Raw genomic sequence first — 23,101 nt, 5'->3', positions numbered from 1 at the left:
AGTACACCCTACCATTGTTAGTTCTTCCCAGCAACTCCTGATTGCTCTCTTGTACCTTTCGCTATTAGTGGTGAGCGCTCTACTTGTAACTCACTCCAACAATACACAATCAAATACTTTAACCACAACCAAGGACAAGTTCAAGACAGTGCTTGTTCTTTATATTCTGCCACACAGAAAATATGAACTACTAATCATTGCTGTTATTAGAGACAAATTCTACGGAGGTTGTTCTTTTCTAAGACTGTAATGACTCTGTGGAACTGTAATGAGAATTGTGTCACCTTCCAGACTACTAGAACTAATTTCCCCTTATTCTGCATTCTGTGTTGTTGTTTAAGATACACACTTCATTGATGACCATTCCCCTTCTCATCAAAGTTACTGTGCATTCTGTCGAAACTGAACTGACCCTGAGAGAGCATCTGGAGGGATTTGTCCACAGCTTGTGGTCTAGTGACTAGCATTGCTGCATCTGGATCATGAGGTCCTGGGTTTGATTCCCAGCCAGGTTGGGGATTTTCTCTGCCCCGGGACTGGGTGTTTGTGTTGTCCTCATCATTTCGTCATCATCATTTGTGACAGTGGCTAGATTGGACTGTTTAAAAAATTGACTGTACAGGTGCTGATGACCGTGCAGTTGAGCGCTTCACAAACCAATCATCATCATCATCATTGGAGGGATTTGTGCATTGGCTCACACAAATGCTGTCATTGTTGGAAGCAATAGCAGTGCGAGTGCCAACTAGCACAGTGATCACTATTTGAATGTTTACCAACCTCCACACAGGCCACTTATTTATCTTGAGATGACCACCTTAGTCCAACAACTCTGCCACCCTTTTTTCCAATTGGGTGATTTCAGTGCCTACCACTCCTCATGGGCAGTTACCACTTCATCTGGTAGGAGCTTTCCGACTGACAAGCTCCTTTTCAACCTTGATCTGTATCTTCTCAATGACTGTACTCATGCCCACATCAGCTACTGACCTTACGATCTCTTCCTCCAATCTCGTGGCTTCACTACAATGATCTTTGAGACAGTTACCACTTTCCAATGATCCTATCACTTCCTCAACAACACCTGCCAGACCAGTTAGCATGCTGGGAACTTCAAAGAGCCAACTTCCAGTTGTATTCCTCTGTTCCTTTTGTCCCTCTCTTTCAGATTGCATTTACAAGGTTGTGGGGGACGTCGCTGACCTAATCACTCTCACCACTGAAACTGCTATCCCCTTTCTGCAGGCTCCTTCCACCACCAGCTGGTGTCATGGTGGACCAAACAGACCAACCTCCTCACTTTTGAGAGATATTACATTAAGGCTCACTAATTCAACTCCTCTCTCAAACTCTCCATCCGAACAGGCCTTGAAAGGCCCAATGCTACTGACCAGCCATCGTGTCATCCTCAGCCCACAGGCATCACAGGATGCGGATATGGAGGGCATATGGTCAGCACACCTCTCTCCCAACTGTATGTCAGTTTACGAGATCGGGGCCGCTACTTCACAATCAAGTAGCTCCTCAGTTTGCCTCACAAGGACTGAGTGCACCCCACTTGCCAACAGCACTCGGCAGACCAGATAGTCACCCATCCAAGTGCTAGCCCAGCCCAACAGTGCTTAACTTTGGTGATCTGACGGGAACTGGTGTTACCACTGTGGCACAGCCATTGCCTACTAATTCAACTCAGTAATATGGAATGGTGGGAACACTATGTCTCCTCCTCAGGAACGTATGCCTCTTCATCCCAGGTGTGGGCCAAGCTCTGTAGTCTTCTGGGCTGCCAAAGATAAAAAAAAACTGTTCTTGATCTCTTCCTTCAGGGTTGTCTTTGTACTGTTTCTGCTGTGCACCTTGCAACCCACATTGTTACAGTGTCAATATCATCTTTTCCCTGGCTACCTTTTGAATGCACAAATGACAAACTGATGACATCTTCCTACCTTTCACCCCTGCTGCGAATTATATAATGAACCTTCCACTGACTGGGAACTGCCTCCTCACACAATACGTTCCCAGGCCCTGATTCAATTCATAATCAAATGATCCAACCTCTTAATGTTATTCAAAGGCTCCATTTCCTTGGCTTGAAGGCATCTTACCTTAACAATGGCGGTATAGTATCATTGTCCAAATCCTTAAGCCAAGCAGAAACACAATGTCCATTGACAGCCACCAAACAAGAAACTTCACCAGTGAGCCTGCAAATTGCTTGAAGGGATGGTAACCTAAGAATTATGCTGGAATCGTGAATCTTGGGGCCTTTTATCCCTCTATCAGTGTGGTTTCCAAAGCAGACAGTCCACAACTGACCATCTGGTTAGGTTGGAAATGGCTCTCAAACAGGCTTTTCTTAAACACCAACACTTCACTGCAGTTATTTTTTATCTACATGGGGCATATGACACCACTAAGTGCCCTCAAATTTTACTTACCCTCCATGACTGGCTTTTGAGGCTCCCCAGTGGCTTCTATTCACAAGTTTTTATCCCACCAGTTGCTTCAGGTTTGAGCTGGTATGTCACTCGATTTCTCACAGATCCAAGAAAATGGTGGCTTGCAGTGCTCTGTGCTGAGTGTTACACTCTTCCTCATCACGATCAATAATCTAGTGACTTTCATCAGGCCTCAGGTCACCCCTGTACCGTATATCGATGACTCTTGCATTTGCCAAGGAAGATCACCAAACAGCCATACGTTTTCAGAAGTTACTTGTCAAATCATTGAAGTAAACACTCCAAAAGAAATTCATAAAATCCTGATATTGATAGATCCAGTATGCAAGTATTGATGCATCTGATAGTCTATACATGGAGTGTATAGGGGCCTGAAGATGGCGTGCTGAAACTGATTGTCATGTACATAAAGTAACTTCAGAAAACATATGGCTATTTGGCAATTTTTCTTGGTAAATATTTGACTGGCTGCTGTCTAGATTCCACAATGGATCAACAGAAACTTTTGCATTTGGTTTAATTCCCACTCTGTAGCCATGGCTGAACACCAGCTCCAAGGTGCTGAACAATCTCTGCTTGGACCCTATCCCATGGGTCCCAATCCTCTCCTGTGAATACATGCGTCGTGCATTTTTGTCATTGCACCATCCTGACCCACAACACTACTTGCGTACCCAGCATTTGGATTGTTGCGCAGTCCCAATTTTTGAGATTCCTCTTTGAAAAAAGCTGACATGACTACTCCATATTTGTAAACTATAGACTAGTTGCATGCAGAAGTTTAACATACTTTGCTTCCTTGCCCACACCTCTTGGTCTGCACATCACACTTCTCTGCCCCATATTTATTAGGCCCTGGTCTTGTCCCAAATAGACTATGATTGCCAGGTTTATGGCTCAGTGGCACCTTCAGCTTTGAAACTAGTGGATCCAGTCCATCTCTGTGGGGAGGGTGGATGGGTAGGTGGGTAGGTAGGTAGGTAGGTAGGTAGGTAGGTAGGTAGGTAGGTACCAAATAGCGATGTCATCAGTCCCATTGGATTAGGGAGCATGGGGAAAGAAGTTGGCCATGCCCATTTAAAGGAACCATCCCAGCATTTGCCTGAAATGATGTAGGGAAACTATGGTAAACCTAAACCAGGATAGCTGGACACAGATTTGAGCCATCATTCTCCCAAATGGGAGTCCAGTGTGCTGACCACTGCGCCACTGCAGAGTAAGACTGGCCACTGATGCTTTCTGGAATAGTCCTCATCAAAATGTGGAGCTCCCCTATTCATTTCTGCTTGTATCAAGTCTTCTTCACTTATGCAGTCACCATCCAACAATTTCCTAATCATCCAACTTATCAAATTATTTCTGCATACAAGGTAAATCTACTCCCTGACACCCACCCTTAGTTGGGATTACCAGCTGGAATGCACCTTGATGCCATTTTCCGGGACCTTCACCTAACCTTAGAATGTGCTCTCTGTGTTTTCCAGCACACTCTCTCTTGGTTGGTAGCCAGACCATGAATTAGAACCAATCTATTTCAAGGTTCAAAAGTTTGTCACCCCCATAACCTGTTGGTGTCCACTCCTCTCAGATCCTCAGGAGCACTAGGTGCTACTATCATTTATACTGGTGTCTCTCAAATCATTGATAGGATGGTATAAGCTTTTACATATCCCACCAGTCAGGAATAACATTTGTTGAGTGTTTTTGCAATAGAGCTGACAGCAAATATCAGAGCCATTTATTTTGTTAATTCAACCTCCCTCGGCCACATTTTAATGTGTGGTGGCTCAGTGAGCAGTCTCTAGGCCACTAATCAATGTTACTCTTGTCATCCTGTAATATCTGCTATTCATGATTTTCTTTTTAACCTCAGTCATATTGCCAGCTCAGATGTCTATCTCTGGGTCGCAAGTAATGTGGGTATCCCAGAGAATGAACTAGCTGAGCGTTTGACTGGTGAAGTGATTCCTCATCCCACATTCACTTCTATGATGCCAGGTGAGGATTTGAAGGTGCAAATAAAACCTCTCTTCACTTGTAGATAAAGCAAGATTTGGTAGACTACTGACACCATACAACAAACTCTGCTCTATGAAGGAGAGTACTGCTGCATACCACCACTCATTCCATATGTCCCAGAAGGAATCCACCATCCTCTTGTCATCTCCACATCGGTCATACCAGGTTAACCAACAGTTTTATGTTATGTAATGAGCCACCCCCACATTGTGGTTTTGGACTCTTGCAGACAGGAGCTCATATCCTGGTGGAATGTCCCTCCCCCTGGCTCTCAATGTTAAGTGTTGTCTTCCAGGTACATTACCTCTAATCCTTGAGGACAATGCATGGATAGTTGAAATGGTTCTGTAAGTGTTTTTTATTCTCAAGTGTAACATTTTAAACTACCTTCAATGTGTAGGTGATATGGCTGGTGTTTGGGAATCTTCTGCCACAAGCTGAGTTGGGGGGGGGGGGGGGGGAGGGGGATTCTTTTGCTTGCATCTGCCAAAACAAAATTAATGTATTTTTGTACAAAGTTTGATATACCATTATTAAAAATATCTGTGGAACAGAACACTGATAACATCTTTTGCTAGATTTTTACAGCTCCTGGATCAAATACTAGCCTCTGTAGAGTCCACAGTCTGCCAAGACTAGCACAGTTAAAAACTAAACAAGCACCATACGCTGCAACTTAATCAACAGTTGTGGAAACAAATGTCTTGGGGCACAGTTTTTTTTATCAGAGAGTCTTAACTTTCATTAGGCTTTTGAGTTTTTCCATGCACACACTTTTGTGAAAGTTCTGGATCTACTAAACACTAAAATATTCCCCACATTGTGAATACATAAAACTGGGAGAAAAACACCACAGGAATAAATAATATGAGGAAATACAGAGCAACAAAAGGGCATATTCCTGTGCAAACTTTTGTTAATTATTGTTTTTAGCACGCTTAGGAGTGGAACTGGAATGCAGTATTCAGGAATTAAAATTTCAGTACCACATAGTAAATGAAGATCCACTATAAATTTGTTCACACTTTTGCATATTCATACTATAATGGGTCAGAGGGAGAAGGACAGCTCATGTCACATGCAGAGCCCTGGAGGACACTTGCCTTTCCCCACACAGCTACTGCTGTGATTATTTCTCTCAATTTTCTTTTTTATTGATAGGCCAACTGATGTTTTTAGCCTTCTCACTTTTACTATTATGAATCTCTTGAGTAGAAAGCATTATTTACTCCATAACCGTCTTCGGCCTTAATAGGATTGGTAGGATGTTGGATGCGGGACTGGTTTCTTTTGTCACTGATGAGCCCTAGGGGACCCCTCCATCTATTCTGACCTACATACAAGACCAATCCCTATGCTTTTACTTTTCTGTAAAAGTGTACTCTGGTATCAATATTGCCTTCAGTGCCTCAATTTCACCACTCCTACGTACTTTCATTATCCGATCACATTTCTGTTGGCTGCCACTAACTCGAGATGAACTACCTCTTGATGAAGAGACTGGTGTCCTTTCTGTGTAGCCTCTTAACCCTCAGCCAACCAACCAACCACTATGATCTTTGTAACAGTGATCTCTTTCCAGTTGTCCTTTCTTTCCTATTCCATCTCTAAAAACTGACTCACACTTCAGGCATTCAAGAAGGCGTACCAGCAGACCTGCGTTTCGAACATGTGCCTCATCTTCGAGATGTGACAACTAAAATTACTGACACCATTGATGTAGTTAACCCATTCTTGAAGGTGTTTCATTACTGAAGAAGTTCCATGGTGGTCTAATGAAATTGCGAAGATGATCTGAGACTGTTGGCAAATTCTTTACAATTAAAACACCCCCTCTCAATGGTCAGTCTCATAATCTTAAAATGGTTGTGTGCAAAGGCCCATTTTTTAATTAAACATCCAAAGAAAGAATGCTGAGTAAGATAGATATTTTCCTCAATGCCACCATCTCATTGCAGTTTCCAACTTTCGTGAAGCTATGGTTCTGCAGCACTGCATGCTGCCATTATATCTTGACCACACTATGCAGCTGGGACTTCTGTAGCACTTAACTGCCATTTATCTATAGCTTATTTTCTTACTGATTGCACTGGATTAGATTCTGAACATACCTCAGCTCAACACAGTTGCAGGAGAACGGTGAATCCCAGGGCACTGTTTCAGTATCACAATTGTGTTTATAGCTCTGAATGGACTTGTGGACACCATGGGACTCACGGTTACTCTTGCCCTCCATGAAAATGACTCATGTATTTGGTACAGATATCAGTTCATGAACTCCATCCTGTATGTGGTCTCAATTACAAACGAGCAACGCTTTCCCAAAATTTTCCCACTAAACCAAAGTTGGCCACTTGACCTTCCTACTTCAATCCTTACATGATTGATCCATTGCATATTTCATTGCAATGTTACACCCAGACATTTAAATGATGTGATTGAATCAAGTAGGACACTATAGTGCTGTATCTGAACATTGTGAATTTGTATTACCTTCAAGGCACCATAAAAAGGGCCAAGTCTTAGGCCCAGGACCATGGTTTTCATTTCTCCTCCTCCCCTCTCCACCATCCACCACCACAACATAGGTTAGAAATTTTTGCTGCCACAACAAGCTCCATTTGGACCTTTCCCTGGGAGCCCAGTCTTTCAAAGTAGTTGTGCAATTCCACTTCATTGACCTACTTGTTAATACTAAAATTGTTCCACATCTGATGGCTCAAATTAAGCTTCATGTAGAAACTGAATGGTCATTAATTTCTTAGCCATACTGCTTTGAGTGCAGATCGTTCCATGCTATTGCACTTCCATGGGGCTCTAGTTTCATTGCAATTGGAATAGGAGTGTCACTTATGATTCGGCAGCACTATCAGCATTGTGACTGCTAGCTCATATTCATGACTGTGAGGAAGATTTGCCACAAGCACTTCTCTAACAATCCTATTAGTGCAGTCTGGGGTCCTACCCCTGTGGTTTTGGCATTACCTACTATGTCAGCCTGTGCCATAACCACCTCAACAAATGTACTCTTTTACCTCCTCAGGAGTTGCAACCCTGACACTCCACCTTGAGTAGGACTTCAAATTGGAATTTGACTGTATGTCGTAGAGATCCTTTGCTCCCACTTTACTGTCCACTGGATCACTTCATACACCCCTACCTTTTATGTATGATGACCACAGGTTCAACTAGATCTATCCCACTATCTTATAACTTCCATTTACCTCATTTCCATAAGGACATCTTTCTCTCTGTTATCCACAAGTACCAAAATTATATACACCAATGGTTTTAAAAATACCAGGAGGACAGGGTACACTTTCATGTACACTAATGGCCATGAACTAAATACCAAGTGAGATGGTGCAGTGGTTATCACACTAGACTCACATTCAGGAGGACAAAGTTTCAGTTCCATTTTTGGCCATGCAGATTTCGCTAACAGGCACATGACAGGATAGTTCCTTTGAAAGGACACAGCCAGTTTCCTTCCCCATTCCTGAGCTTGTGCCAGGTTTTTTATGACCTCATTGTTGATGAAACATTGAATTCTCATAGGCTCGTACTATTAAATAAAGAAAGTTGTTTTAGAACATCAGTTTATTACAGAAGGAGTATGTAGGAATTTATAGATACATAGCTGTCATAGGTGGCATGCTGTTGTAATCAAGAGGTACAGGGATTTACACAAACTATGGAATGAAACACTAGTAGATAACATTTTTTATATATTTTCATAATTATCTGACATGCACTGAGCATCAAAACTATTGTGGGCAGTCCAGCTTAAAACTGGCCTGGCAGTGGCTCTTAAATACATAAACAACAAACATACAGTATACATGAGTGCCATCAGTACGTTTACAGATTTAAGAGGTCTGTCTAAAATGTATCAGACCTTCGGCCAGAAAAAATATTTTGAATACCTGATGGGGTTGGGACCCTAATCCCCTTCAAAGTTAACCCATTGTGCTTGTGCTTGCACACACTTCGCCCACCGATCCTTCCACTGCTGGAAACACCTCTGGAAGTCTTCTTTTGGAATGGTGTTCAGCTCTGTCGTCAGTTCCGCATTATCTCTTCTCTTCTCTACTCTCAAAACGGGATCCTTTCAGTGACGTCTCCAATAGCGGAAAGGTCGGAGAAGAAGGCCAGTGTTCACTCTGTCTGCTTGCCGGGGGGTCTCATCCAAGATGTGGAGGAGGCCCTGCCAGCGGCGATAGAGAGCACTGGGTGCACCCGACTGCAAATTGTTGCTCATGTCGGCACCAATGACTCCTGCCGTCTGGGTTCAGAGGTCATCCTCAGTTCATACAGGCGGTTGGCGGAATTGGTGAAGGCAGAAAGCCTCGCTCTCAGGGTGGAATCTGAACTAACTATTTGTAGTATCGTTCCCAGAACCGATTGCGGTCTTCTGGTTTGGAGCCGAGTAGAAGGCTTAAACCAGAGGCTCAGAAGATTCTGCGGAGATCTGGGGTGCAAATTTCACGACCTCCGCTATCGGGTGGAGAAATGTAGGGTCCCCCTGAATAGGTCAGACGTGCACTACACGCCGGAAGCGGCTACAAGGGTAGCCGAGTACGTGTGGAGTGCACATGTGGGTTTTTTAGGTTAGAGAATTCCCTCCCTAGGCTCGACAAGGCACCTCCTGAGAAGCAGCAAGGTAGGAGTAGGCGAAATCCAACAGGGAATAACAATATTAATGCGCTAATAGTAAACTGCAGGAGCGTATATAGAAAGATCCCAGAACTGCTCTCATTAGTTAACGGTCACAATGCCCATATAGTACTAGGGACAGAAAATGGGCTGAAACCAGACGTAAACAGTAATGAAATCCTAAACTCAGATTGGAATGTATACCACAGAGACAGGCTGGACAGTGAAGGGGCAGGCGTTTTTATAGCGATAAGAAGTGCAATAGTATCGAAGGAAATTGACGGAGATCCAAAATGTGAAATAATTTGGGTGAAGGTCACGGTTAAAGCAGGCTCAGACATGGTAATTGGATGTCTCTATAGGCCCCCTGGCTCAGCAGCTGTTGTGGCTGAGCACCTGAAGGATAATTTGGAAAATATTTCGAGTAGATTTCCCCACCATGTTATAGTTCTGGGTGGAGACTGTAAATTGCCTGATATAGACTGGGAGACTCAAACATTCGTAATGGGTGGCAGGGACAAAGAATCCAGCGAAATTTTTTTAAGTGCTTTATCTGAAAACTATCTTGAGCAGTTAAACAGAGAACCGACTCATGGTGATAACATATTAGACCTCCTGGTGACAAACAGACCCGAACTATTTGAAACAGTTAACGCAGAACAGGGAATCAGCGATCATAAAGCGGTTACTGCATCGATGATTTCATCCATAAATAGAGATATTAAGAAAGGTAGGAAGATTTTTCTGTTTAGCAAAAGTGACAAAAAGCAGATTACAGAGTACCTGATGGCTCAACGCAAAAATTTTGTTTCAAGTACAGATAGTGTTGAGGATCAGTGGACAAAGTTCAAAACCATTGTACAATATGCATTAGATGAGTATGTGCCAAGCATGATTGTAAGAGATGGAAAAGAGCCACCGTGGTACAACAACCGAGTTAGAAAACTGCTGCAGAAGCAAAGGGAACTTCACAGCAAACATAAACATAGCCAAAGCCTTGCAGACAAACAAAAATTACGTGAAGCGAAATGTAGTGTGAGGAGGGCTATGCGAGAGGCATTCAATGAATTCGAAAGTAAAGTTCTATGCACTGACTTGGCAGAAAATCCTAAGAAATTTTGGTCTTATGTCAAAGCAGTAGGTGGATCAAAACAAATGTCTAGACACTCTGTGACCAAAATGGTACTGAAACAGAGAATGACAGACTAAAGGCCGAAATACTAAATATCTTTTTCCAAATCTGTTTCACAGAGGAAGACTGCACTGTAGTTCCTTCTCTAGATTGTCATACAGATGACAAAATGGTAGATATCGAAATAGATGGCAGAGGGATAGAGAAACAATTAAAATCGCTCAAAAGAGGAAAGGCCGCTGGACCTGATGGGATACCAGATCGATTTTACACAGAGTACGCGAAGGAACTTGCCCCCCTTCTTGCAGCGGTCTACCGTAGGTCTCTAGAAGAGCATAGCGTTCCAAAGGATTGGAAAAGGACACAGGTCATTCTCATTTTCAAGAAGGGACGTCGAACAGATTTGCAGAACTATAGACCTATATCTCTAACGTCGATCAGTTGTAGAATTTTGGAACACGTATTATGTTCGAGTATAATGACTTTTCTGGAGACTAGAAATCTACTCTGTAGGAATCAGCATGGGTTTCGAAAAAGACGGTCATGTGAAACCCAGCTCGCGCTATTCGTCCACGAGACTCAGAGGGCCATAGACACGGGTTCCCAGGTAGATGCCGTGTTTCTTTACTTCCGCAAGGCATTTGATACAGTTCCCCAAAGTTGTTTAATGAACAAAGTAAGAGCATATGGACTATCAGACCGATTGTGTGATTGGATTGAAGAGTTCCTAGATAACAGAATGCAGCATGTCATTCTCAATGGAGAGGAGTCTTCCGAAGTAAGAGTGATTTTAGGTGTGCTGCAGGGAAGTGTTGTAGGACCGTTGCTATTCACAATATACATAAATGACATTGTGGATGGCATCAGAAGACCACTGAGGCTTTTTGCAGATGATGCTGTGGTATATCGAGAGGTTGTAACAATGGAAAATTGTACTGAAATGCAGGAGGATCTGCAGTGAATTGACGCATGGTGCAGGGAATGGCAATTGAATCTCAATGTAGACAAGTGTAATGTGCTGCAAATACATAGAAAGAAAGATCCCTTATCATTTAGCTGCAAAATAGCAGGTCAGCAACTGGAAGCAGTTAATTCCATAAATTATCTGGGAGTATGCATTAGGAGTGATTTAAAATGGAATGATCATATAAAGTTAATCATTGGTAAAGCAGATGCCAGACTGAGATTCATTGGAAGAATCCTAAGGAAATGCAATCCGAAACAAAGGAAGTAGGTTACAGTACACTTGTTCGCCCACTGCTTGAGTACTGCTCAGCGGTGTGGGATCCGTACCAGATAGGGTTGATAGAAGAGATAGAGAAGATCCAACAGAGAGCAGCGCGCTTCGTTACAGGATCATTTAGTAATTGCAAAAGCGTTACGGAGATGATAGATAAACTCCAGTGGAAGACTCTGCAGGAGAGACGCTCAGTAGCTCGGTACGGGCTTTTGTTAAAGTTTCGAGAACATACCTTCACCGAAGAGTCAAGCAGTATATTGCTCCCTCCTACGTATATCTCGCGAAGAGACCATGAGGATAAAATCAGAGAGATAAGAGCCCACACAGAAGCATACCGACAATCCTTCTTTCCACGAACAATACAAGACTGGAATAGAAGGGAGAACCGATAGAGGTACTCAAGGTACCCTCCGCCACGCACCGTCAGGTGGCTTGTGGAGTATAGATGTAGATGTAGAATTTTGGAAACAACCAGAAGTCACAAGAAGCCGTATCTGGAGAGTAGGGCAGTTGGCGAACGGCTGTAATTCCCTGTGTCCAGAAGGTCCTGTGCAATGTCAAAACAGAGGTCTTTTTGTTCCAGCGACAACAACTTGGGCACAAATTTTGCAGCCACTTGATGCATGTTCAAATCATCATGCAAAATTGCATGTGCAGAATCTTTACTCACTCCAACCTCTTGGGCAATCTCCCGCACAGTCAAACAATAATCTGCCTTCACCAAATTTTGCACCCTCTCAACAACAGCTGCACTCAGAGCAGTTTGGGGCCTGCCAGAACACTGGTCACTCTCCGCTGATGTGCGGCCATTTTTGAATCAGGTGAACCACTGCTTAATTTGTGTTACACCCATCACATCTTCTCCAGATACCTGCTGAATCTTACAAATTGTTTTGTTTTGAGAACCACCAAGCTTTTGACAAAATTTGTTGCAGTATCTTTGCTCAAAAAACTTTACTGCGTACAGTGGCGCCACGCTGTTGTCTTGCATGGGAAAATCAAAGGTCAGATACTTTTTAGACAGACCTCGTATAATAAACATTAAATATTCATGGAGTTTTAAGTGTGTTAACAAGGTCAGCACAAACAAAATAGCTTAAGTAATTAATGTTGTTGGATATTAATTTTTTCCTATATGAAAGTATGCCCCCCCCCCCCCCCCCCCCCATGAACCATGGACCTTGCCATTGGTGGGGTGGCTTCCGTGCCTCAGCGATACAGATGGCCGTACCGTAGGTGCAACCACAACGGAGGGGTATCTGTTGAGAGGCCAGACAAACATGTGGTTCCTGAAGAGGGGCAGCAGCCTTTTCAGTAGTTGCAGGGGCAACAGTCTGGATGATGGACTGATCTGGCCTTGTAACATTAACCAAAATGGCCTTGCTGTGATGGTACTGCGAACGGCTGAAAGCAAGGGGAAACTACAGCCGTAATTTTTCCCGAGGACATGCAGCTTTACTGTATGATTAAATGATGATGGCGTCCTCTTGGGTAAAATATTCCGGAGGTAATATAGTCCCCCATTCGGATCTCCGGGCGGGGACTACTCAAGAGGACGTTGTTATCAGGAGAAAGAAAACTGGCGTTCTATGGATCGGAGCGTGGAATGTCAGATCCCTTAATCAGGCAGGTAGATTAGAAAATTTAAAAAGGGAAATGGATAGGTTAAAGTTAGATATAGTGGGAATTAGTTAAGTTCGGTGGCAGGAGGAACAAGACGTTTGGTCAGGTGATTACAGGGTTATAAATACAAAATCAAATAGGGGTAATGCAGGAGTAGGTTTAATAATGAATAAGAAAATAGGAGTGCGGGTTAGCCACTACAAACAGCATAGTGAACGCATTATTGTGGCCAAGATAGACACAAAGCCCATGCCTACTACAGTAGTACAAGTTTATATGCCAACTAGCTCTGCAGATGATGAAGAAATTGATGAAATGTATGACGAGATAAAAGAAATTATTCAGGTAGTGAAGGGAGACAAAAAATTAATAGTCATGGGTGACTGGAATTTGTCAGTAGGAAAAGGGAGAGAAGGAAACATAGTAGGTGAATATGGATTGGGGGGAAGAAATGAAAGAGGAAGCTGCCTTGTAGAATTTTGCACAGAGGATGACTTAATCATAGCTAACACTTGGTTCAAGAATCATAAAAGAAGGTTGTATACCTGGAAGAATCCTGGAGATACTAAAAGGTATCAGATAGATTATATAATGGTAAGACAGAGATTTAGGAACCAGGTTTTAAATTGTAAGACATTTCCAGGGGCAGATGTGGATTCTGACCACAATCTATTGGTTATGAACTGCAGATTGAAACTGAAGAAACTGCAAAAAGGTGGGAATTTAGGGAGATGGGACCTGGATAAACTGAAAGAACCAGAGGTTGTAGAGAGTTTCAGGGAGGGCATAAGGGAACAATTGATAGTAGCAGACAAATGGGTAGCTCTGTGAGGGATGAAGTAGTGAAGGCAGTAGAGGATCAAGTAGGTAAAAAGACAAGGGCTAATAGAAATCCTTGGGTAACAGAAGAAATATTGAATTTAATTGATGAAAGGAGAAAATATAAAAATGCAGTAAATGAAGCAGGCGAAAAGGAATACAAACGTCTCAAAAATGAGATCCACAGGAAGTGCAAAATGGCTAAGCAGGGATGGCTAGAGGACAAATGTAAGGATGTAGAGGCTTGTCTCACTAGGGGTAAGATAGATTTTGCCTACAGGAAAATTAAAGAGACCTTTGGAGAGAAGAGAACCACTTGTATGAATATCAAGAGCTCGGATGGGAACCCAGTTCTACGCAAAGAAGGGAAGGCAGAAAGATGGAAGGAGTATATAGAGGGTTTATACAAGGGCGATGTACTTGAAGACAATATTATGGAAATGGAAGAGGATGTAGATGAAGATGAAATGGGAGATAAGGTACTGCGTGAAGAGTTTGACAGAGCACTGAAAGACCTAAGTCGAAACAAGGCCCCGGGAGTAGACAACATTCCATTAGAACTACTGATGGCCTTGGGAGAGCCAGTCATGACAAAACTCTACCATCTGGTGAGCAAGATGTATGAGACAGGCGAAATACCCACAGACTTCAAGAAGAATATAATAATTCCAATCCCAAAGAAAGCAGGTGTTGGCAGATGTGAAAATTACCGAACTATCAGTTTAATAAGTCACAGCTGCAAAATACTAACGCGAATTCTTTACAGACGAATGGAAAAACTGGTAGAAGCGGACCTCGGGGAAGTTCAGTTTGGATTCCGTAGAAATGTTGGAACACGTGAGGCAATACTAACCTTACGACTTATCTTAGAAGAAAGATTAAGAAAAGGCAAACCTATGTTTCTAGCATTTGTAGACTTAGAGAAAGCTTTTGACAACGTTAACTGGAATACTCTCTTTCAAATTCTGAAGGTGGCAGGGGTAAAATACAGGGAGCGAAAGGCTATTTACAATTTGTACAGAAAGCAGATGGCAGTTATAAGAGTCGAGGGGCACGAAAGGGAAGCAGTGGTTGGGAAGGGAGTGAGAAAGGGTTGTAGTCTCTCCCCGATGTTATTCAATCTGTATATTGAGCAAGCAGTAAAGGAAACAAAAGAAAAATTCAGAGTAGGTGTTAAAATTCATGGAGAAGAAGTAAAAACTTTGAGGTTCGCCGATGACATTGTAATTCTGTCAGAGACAGCAAGGGACTTGGAAGAGCAGTTGAACGGAATGGACAGTGTCTTGAAAGGAGGATATAAGATGAACAGCAACAAAAGCAAAACGAGGATAATGGAATGTAGTCGAATTAAGTCGGGTGATGCTGAGGGAATTAGATTAGGAAATGAGACGCTTGAAGTAGTAAAGGAGTTTTGCTATTTAGGGAGTAAAATAACTGATGATGGTCGAAGTAGAGAGGATATAAAATGTAGACTGGCAATGGCAAGGAAATCGTTTCTGAAGAAGAGAAATAGTTAACATCGAGTATAGATTTAAGTGTCAGGAAGGCGTTTCTGAAAGTATTTGTATGGAGTGTAGCTATGTATGGAAGTGAAACATGGACGATAACCAGTTTGGACAAGAAGAGAATAGAACTTTCGAAATGTGGTGCTACAGAAGAATGCTGAAGATAAGGTGGGTAGATCACGTAACTAATGAGGAGGTATTGAATAGGATTGGGGAGAAGAGTAGTTTGTGGCACAACTTGACTAGAAGAAGGGATCGGTTGGTAGGACATGTTTTGAGGCATCAAGGGATCACAAATTTAGCATTGGAGGGCAGCGTGGAGGGTAAAAATCGTAGAGGGAGACCAAGAGATGAATACACTAAGCAGATTCAGAAGGATGTAGGTTGCAGTAGGTACTGGGAGATGAAGAAGCTTGCACAGGATAGAGTAGCATGTTGAGCTGCATCAAACCAGTCTCGGGACTGAAGACCACAACAACATGAAAGTATGATCATATCTAAAATTTCACAATCACTTTTTAAATATGCAAATTACAGATAAAATACTGTGCAGTGGCCTTTATTTACAAATTCCAATTCCATACATCTTTAAAATCATATTAAATGTTGTGAATGTTTGAAATGTTTACATTTTGAATAATCAGCAGTGTGGTTTTACATAGTTTTCTAGGGATTTCTACAGTACCTATATGCATAGTTTATTAAAAAACTGTGTTATACAAACTAAGTACTGTCATCTTATTACTACTAAATTGCCTTAACTGAAATATGTATACACAAAATTGTATTTCAACAAAACTTGGTACACTTATCACTTACTGCCTGGAAATTATCACTGTTGGCATAAGAACCCTGAAAATTCATGCCAACAGAAATTGCCATTTTTGATTTTGTTAATGAAGCCTTGTCTGCAATAGACTTGAAGGAACATGTATCACCAGAATGAGCACATATTAGCAATATTTCAGGACCTCGCAGAAGCTTTTGATGTAATGGACCACAATTTACTGCTTGAAAAATTGCCATATACAGGCTTGGCACACAAATGGGTGATGCATACCTGAAAAGTGGAGAACAGATAGTAGAAATTATGCATCAGGAAGAAAACATTATGTACAGCTACCAATCTAAAAGAAAATAAATTAAGTACAGCATGCCCCAGGGTTCTATTTTGGGCCCAGTGTTGTTGCTATTTGTCAGTGACATAGTCATCCAGCAACTCCCAAAATATATAACATTTGTGGATGACACAAATGTATTGATGAAAGGCAAAACTGCTACAGAACAACAATATGAAATAGAAAATTGTTCCACAAACATTGCAGAATGGCTCACCACTAACATTCTTATTGTTAACACAGAGAAAACTGTTGCAATGCACCATCATACCATACAAAACAAACATCCACTAATCCCCACCATAAATCTATTTAACAAACAATCATAAATTGTGAACTCAGCAAATTTCTAGGAATATGGATTCAGGACAACATGAAGTGGAACACACACATCAATAATATAAGCAAGAAGCTGAGCATGTTATGCTACGGCACAAAAATACTTGTTAGGTATACAACAAAAGAAATATTTAAAAAATGTGTATTTATGCCCAAGCAGAAGAACTGCTGTGATATGGGATAATTTTTGGTGGGATTTCTCCAAAGCTGGTTCATAGCACAGAAGAGGATTATTAGCACAACTGAAAATACTACATGCAGAAACTTTTGCCAATACTTTTTAAAGCACTCCAGATACTACCACTGCCATGCCTATACATGCTTGAGATAGGTAGTTACATACAGAAAATTTCAGTGGCTAAAAACAACTTAGTATGTACAAATCAAGCAGTCCATGCATATGACACCAGGCAAAAACTGGACCTTCACAGTGAGCATGCAAGCACAAGTCTCAGACAAAATGGACCACCAAAAACTGATAAAAACTCTACAATAAACTTCCCCACAACATAAAGACAATAAAGGAAATACAAAAATTGAAAGGGCTCTAAAAACATTTGCAGGTGAGGTGCCGTTACACAGTAAATTAATATCCATTGACAGAAATTTAAATTATTTCCTCTTTCTTTTTATGTATGAAAAATTGCTTTTTTATCTATTGGACTATATATTAGATTGTACTATTATTTTAATGTATTTTATTTCAACAATTTACTGTATTGTATTATATGCTTAAAATTATTTATGTTGTTGAATCAAAAGTAAGCTATATCCTACATCAAAGAACTGGTGAATGGATGCTTAATAAAATAAAAAAAAGCACCTGCCTATCAACAAGGTGGGGATGGAGGTGAAAAAGTAGTGTAGCCCACAAAGCACAAATACCTATACTTTGTCATCCAACATCATGAACAGACAGTATCCACATGTTCCACTGAATGTACCAACAAAATTATATTATTGTACAGCACATAATGCATGAGAACTTACATCATAACAACTGAGCTACATGAAAACAAAACAGCAGGGTAAAATTTGCAGAGATAAAAGTGAAACATATGTATAAATATGAGTCAACTGACTCACCTTCAGCTTATCTGCAAGTAATAACCAAATAGTTTTTATTAGGTACATGAAAGTACTTGAATCTATCTGGCACCAACAATTGCCAAGATTGAGTTAATAGTGAGGTATGAAAATTATTGTACTTTTCTTAAAACAGTGAAAGCCGCATTAGTAAGATAATGAAAATCCTCAATAACAAAAGGTTAAAACAAAATACGCGACCATCATGTTTTGACCAGGAGGCTGGTTGAGAATGGCAAGATGAGTAAAGTTATATTAAAATATTAAACATTTTACTGAGCTCAGAATTGATATAAATTCGTGAGAGTTAAGGAATAATAATAGTAAACACTCAACAAGTGGAGTGGAAAGTGGTGCAAATATAGGAAGGCGGTCACAAACATTTAATATTATGTGTGAACAGGCGATGCAGTGACTCCATATATCCACCAGAGTGGATCACTAGGTAAGCTAAGAGGGGCTCATGAATTCTATAATAAAGTGCCAAGTGGTGGTGATGAGAGCAGAGAAGAAGTACAAAGGCATATGAATACATAAAATAGAAGGGGAAATGCTTAAAATAAATACAAATAAAATAATAAGGAATACACAGGTTGAATCTTAGATAGCCAGTGATAATGATAAAGGTAAAACTAAACTATATAATAATTAAAAAGAAGGGGAACACAGTAAAGTGGAATATATGAATATATAATGCTGTTATTATAAAGTACACAAAATTAAATGCTCTGAAGCTAGAGCTAATGACAGCATAAGGAAACTATTGAATAACAAAGTAAACACCTTATAGCTGAAAGGAAAGAAGAGTGGAAGGATGGGGGGAGTGGAATAAGAAATAAAGAATTGGATATAAGGAATGAGGCAGGGTTGTGAAATAATGAATTTGTAGAGAAAGGTAAATAGGGGCAAAAACACGAATGTGTGATAAACCACACTGAACACAGGATTAAGTGTGTTGACAAAGCTGATATTTTAGTCACAAAAACTTGATTTCTTATCACTAGTTGGTCATTGAGATGTACAACTTTTAGAATGTTCAAGGAATTTAGTTATCTCAAATTATTCCAGAATAGTTCTTTATCTTTAGGGTCACAGTGTAAAACCTGGAGGGAGTCAAGAGGAGGTTCACAATGGCCTCTAGTACTAAGATATTCTACAATTGAGGATTTTTTTTTTTTTCATCATCCATTTTGGTAAGATGGAGCTCTTGAAATCTTATTTTGACAGAACTACCAGTCTGCATGTTAGGGAACAATGGGCACAGGTGAGCTTGTGCATACTGGAGTCAGAGAAGAAATCTTTAGTTCGCTGTTCATTGTGGACGAACATGTACCGAATCCTACCACGGATGTAGAAAGAGACTAACATGATGCAATTTGAGGAGGTTGTCTACTCTATACAATGTATCACCCAAAAAGTTAAAGTGACATAGCTGAAGTCTGAAGGAGTACTATGAGAACTGATTGTGTTATTCAAATTTGCTGATTTTTGACAAAATACCCAGTCTACTAGGTTGGCATTATAGCCATTAGCTTTTGTGGTATGCTTCAGATTAGTTAATTCACGTTGTACTAAATTAGGGTCTAAATGGATGCTAAGTAATCAATCAATCACACAATCAATCACTGAGTAATTGCTGTTTGAAGTATTTGTTCTCTAATGAGTTGTTGAAAAATGTGTGCGCAACAGCCAGCCAAGCGTTTCTCCTTTGCTAGTGCCTTTTTGTTTATACATATGGTTATGAAAAGAAAAATAGTTTTATGACATGATGATTCTAAGGAGGAATACGAGCTCATCGATTTCATCAGTAATGAGTGCACTCTTCTTTCTTAGATTATCAACAATAATGTTGATAGTTTCATTGATTGGTATGTTTGTGTACAAGTTTTTCACATTGAGAGAGACTAAGCAGCAGACTGGGGGAACTGCTTTATTCTGAAGCTTATCAATGAGCACCTTGCTATTTGAAATTGAATAAATGATATGATAAACAAAATATTGTCTTAAGATGTTAGGAACAAATTTGGTAGCAGGTTCTGCCAGGTTACCAATACAATTAAGAATGAGGTGAACCGGAAATTCTGGTTTGTGTGTCTTGATTTTGGCGCAGATGGCTGGAGTCTTGGATGAATTACATTTAGCTTATTTTGATTTTCTGGGGTGATTATGTTATTGCAAGCAAATATTACCCTTATCTGCTCCTACCACTACAGCTTTGTGCTCCTTAACATTCCTGTTGATTGATTTTAAGACTATCTCTTTCAATATTTATTTTAACCATTTCCCCTTCTATTTTTCATATTTCTATGTACTTCTGCTATGCTCCTAGTGCTGCCACTTGGCACTTTCTTAGACCTCAATAGCCCCCTTAGTTTTCCTAACGAGTCACTAACTCCGGTGTTTGTTGATTCGCTGCATTGCCAGTTCACATGTATTATACATCAATAGGTCTCTTGTTCCTCAGTGGTAAGCGTTGATGTAAGTTCTGTACTGAATGGAGCTTTAATTCACTGTGTTGATCAACTTGTTCTAAAATGTCCTTCAGAAAGTAATCAGTGAGTTCATTTAAATGATCAATAAACACAGATTTCAATTCTTCACTCAGCTGAAAGTTATTGTCTTCTACAATCATGTGAAGAGCAGGGAAAATGTAATGTATATCTTTATCATCCAACTTTTTCTTCCACAATCTATCTAGAAGCTGAAATCTTGTGTGACAGTTACAGAATGTTGGTCTCTTTACCTTGAAGGGATACCTTCCATAAACTGAGTTTTAAAAGCTTTCACAAAGAAAAACCTGCATCAAAATATAGTCACTGTCTATGAACTTCACGGAAATGTTGCTGTTGAACAAGGTAAAAGTAAAATTCAGTCCCAACTTCATAAATCATTTTCAAAGACCCCGATGTGAAAGCTAGCAAGAGCTACTGTAATCAATTAGGGACATGTACTCAACTGCCATAGTAATGCACATTTGCTGAAAACACCTTAGCTTCAGTGACAACATTTAATGAAGTGTACAACTTTGATCACTGATTGAAGAAGCTCATGAACAACAGGACTCATGCTTTATGATGCAAGTGTTTCTTGATGAGTGGAAGTGTGTACAAAGAGCTTGCAATCTGGCATAAATGTCAAAGACAGACAGACTGTGGTCTTCATCTGTATAAATGCCTACACAGTTTTCCCAATTAATGTTCTTTTCTTCAATAAAGAGTGTAGTATTTCAAAGAAGTCTGTTGCTTTTGTTCCAAGAGTAATTTTCCTGTATAAACATTAGATGCATATCATTGTTTGTCTATGGCTTCATTGAATGAGTAGCAAAATCGCCATTACCTTGGAGTTTTTCCAACCATTAATTGTCAACTATTAGTGTTTTTGGCCACATCACATATTCAATGACTAATAATGTTGCCTTACAAAGGCATATTTGCTAGTTGCTTAGCAGCTAACTCACGTATTATATGAAATAAAATATCTTCCACTATATTGTGAGGTTCCTTGCTATTTGCTACACAGTAGGCATCTTTGTGAAGTGAAAGATGAGCATTGCAGGAATCGTAGCTTTGTGGTGAGAGTTTTTTTCTTTTTTCTTCATGTCTTTCAAATTGTGGGAAAGGTATTCTCATAGTTTGTTTGCCAAAGTATTGTGATTTGACTCCAAATGTCATTTCATTTGGTTACAAAACATGCTTTCAGTAGCTAGGACTTTAAAACAAATGATACACCGGGTCATTTAACATGTCCAACTGTAGTACATGTAAAACCAAAAGTTGAGTAATTGTTCTCATACCTCCTGCATTTTCATCTGTTCATGTCTTTAGAGCTGCACGATACATTTTGTACTTACATTTAAAAATTTATCCATGCTGACAGAGACAAAAATCATCACAAAAGACAATAAACAAATAAAGATTATCTGCATTCAACAAAACTAACTTTCAAACTGATTGTTACTTAACAAAAATAAATGAGTTGTGTAGTAAGATTTGACTGCAATCTAGCACACTGTCACTGTATCACTACTTTCTTGCCAGCCCAAAAGAAATCAATACCAGTGCACACGTTGTTCCTTTGCTTAGAAAGCAAATTAACCAAATTATTATTTTTGTAAAACCACTACTACACTCCCATTGTAAGGTTGCGTTGCCTCTGGGAGCTGTGATGCACAGTCTGAAAACCCCTGGTTTAGAGCCTGTTTGCATCACAGCCTCCTGACAGTTTACTGTGTCACCTCAGATTATCTCTCTTCCGATAAGGCAACCCTTACAGTGATGGGATTATTAAAGGAAGTTGTGTGATGGGAAGCTTAGCATAGATGATGAGGATGTTGAAAGAATAAGAAAGTTAATCTGTTTGTTGAGGAGAAAGTGCTGAACAAGTTGATTTCCATTTTCAGGCATGATTTCAGATAGTTATATCTCTTATAGGGAATATTTTTGTAGCATTCGTAGCCATGACAGTACTAGGTAATAAGAAGTAAATTACTGATGTGATAATGGAAAAACATGTAATGTTGAGTTCTGACACACCAGACAATAAATCTATTTGCCTTTGCCAATTTTTGTGCTCTCTCTCTCTCTCTCTCTCTCTCTCTCTCTCTAATGCCACACTGTGCAGACCTATCAAAATATTTTTTACCATATATATCTTCCATTTTACTACTTCGTTATAACATTTTGAAGTTCTACTCCCACAAGACCTAAGGGTCAGTTTTAAAGTTTCTCTTAGCAATTTAACTATTCTCCATTTTCAAACAAAGTTACTACTCCTTTGTCTGCCACTATTCATATTATTTTCAGAGTTAAGCATTTTCTGTAAAAATGATCTGTATAAATCAAATTGATAGCAACATTTTTTTTGCAGCATTATCATAAATTATGGTACATAGATCCACAAGTTTGAACTACAAATTGTTGGTGACAGGGGTTACTTCATTATGTGAAGTATACACAGCACAATCCTGTTTGTAAGCTTAATGCAATGAGAAATGCCGAATTTGGTAAATCTAATATAAAGTTACACCAGTAGAAAAAGATGGCATCTTAACAGAGTTAGGAAATGAATGTTTCCCCTTTTCAGTATCTGTTGGATAAAATCAAGCA

The 23,101-nt window shown here is 40.2% G+C and overlaps 1 protein-coding gene and 1 pseudogene across 1 annotated transcript in view; one reads left to right on the top strand and one right to left on the bottom strand.

Moving 5' to 3' along the window:
- Positions 1-23,101, top strand: part of LOC126248468 (glycine dehydrogenase (decarboxylating), mitochondrial) — a 318,452-nt gene that overhangs the window by 99,694 nt on the left and 195,657 nt on the right. The gene's annotated exons all lie outside the window — the stretch shown is intronic.
- Positions 1,560-1,677, bottom strand: LOC126250352 (5S ribosomal RNA; annotated as a pseudogene).

The sequence above is a fragment of the Schistocerca nitens genome, chromosome 3, assembly GCF_023898315.1.
Source record: "Schistocerca nitens isolate TAMUIC-IGC-003100 chromosome 3, iqSchNite1.1, whole genome shotgun sequence".
NCBI classification, from domain to species: Eukaryota; Metazoa; Arthropoda; class Insecta; order Orthoptera; family Acrididae; genus Schistocerca; species Schistocerca nitens.
This window is presented reverse-complemented; position numbering and strand designations above follow the sequence as displayed.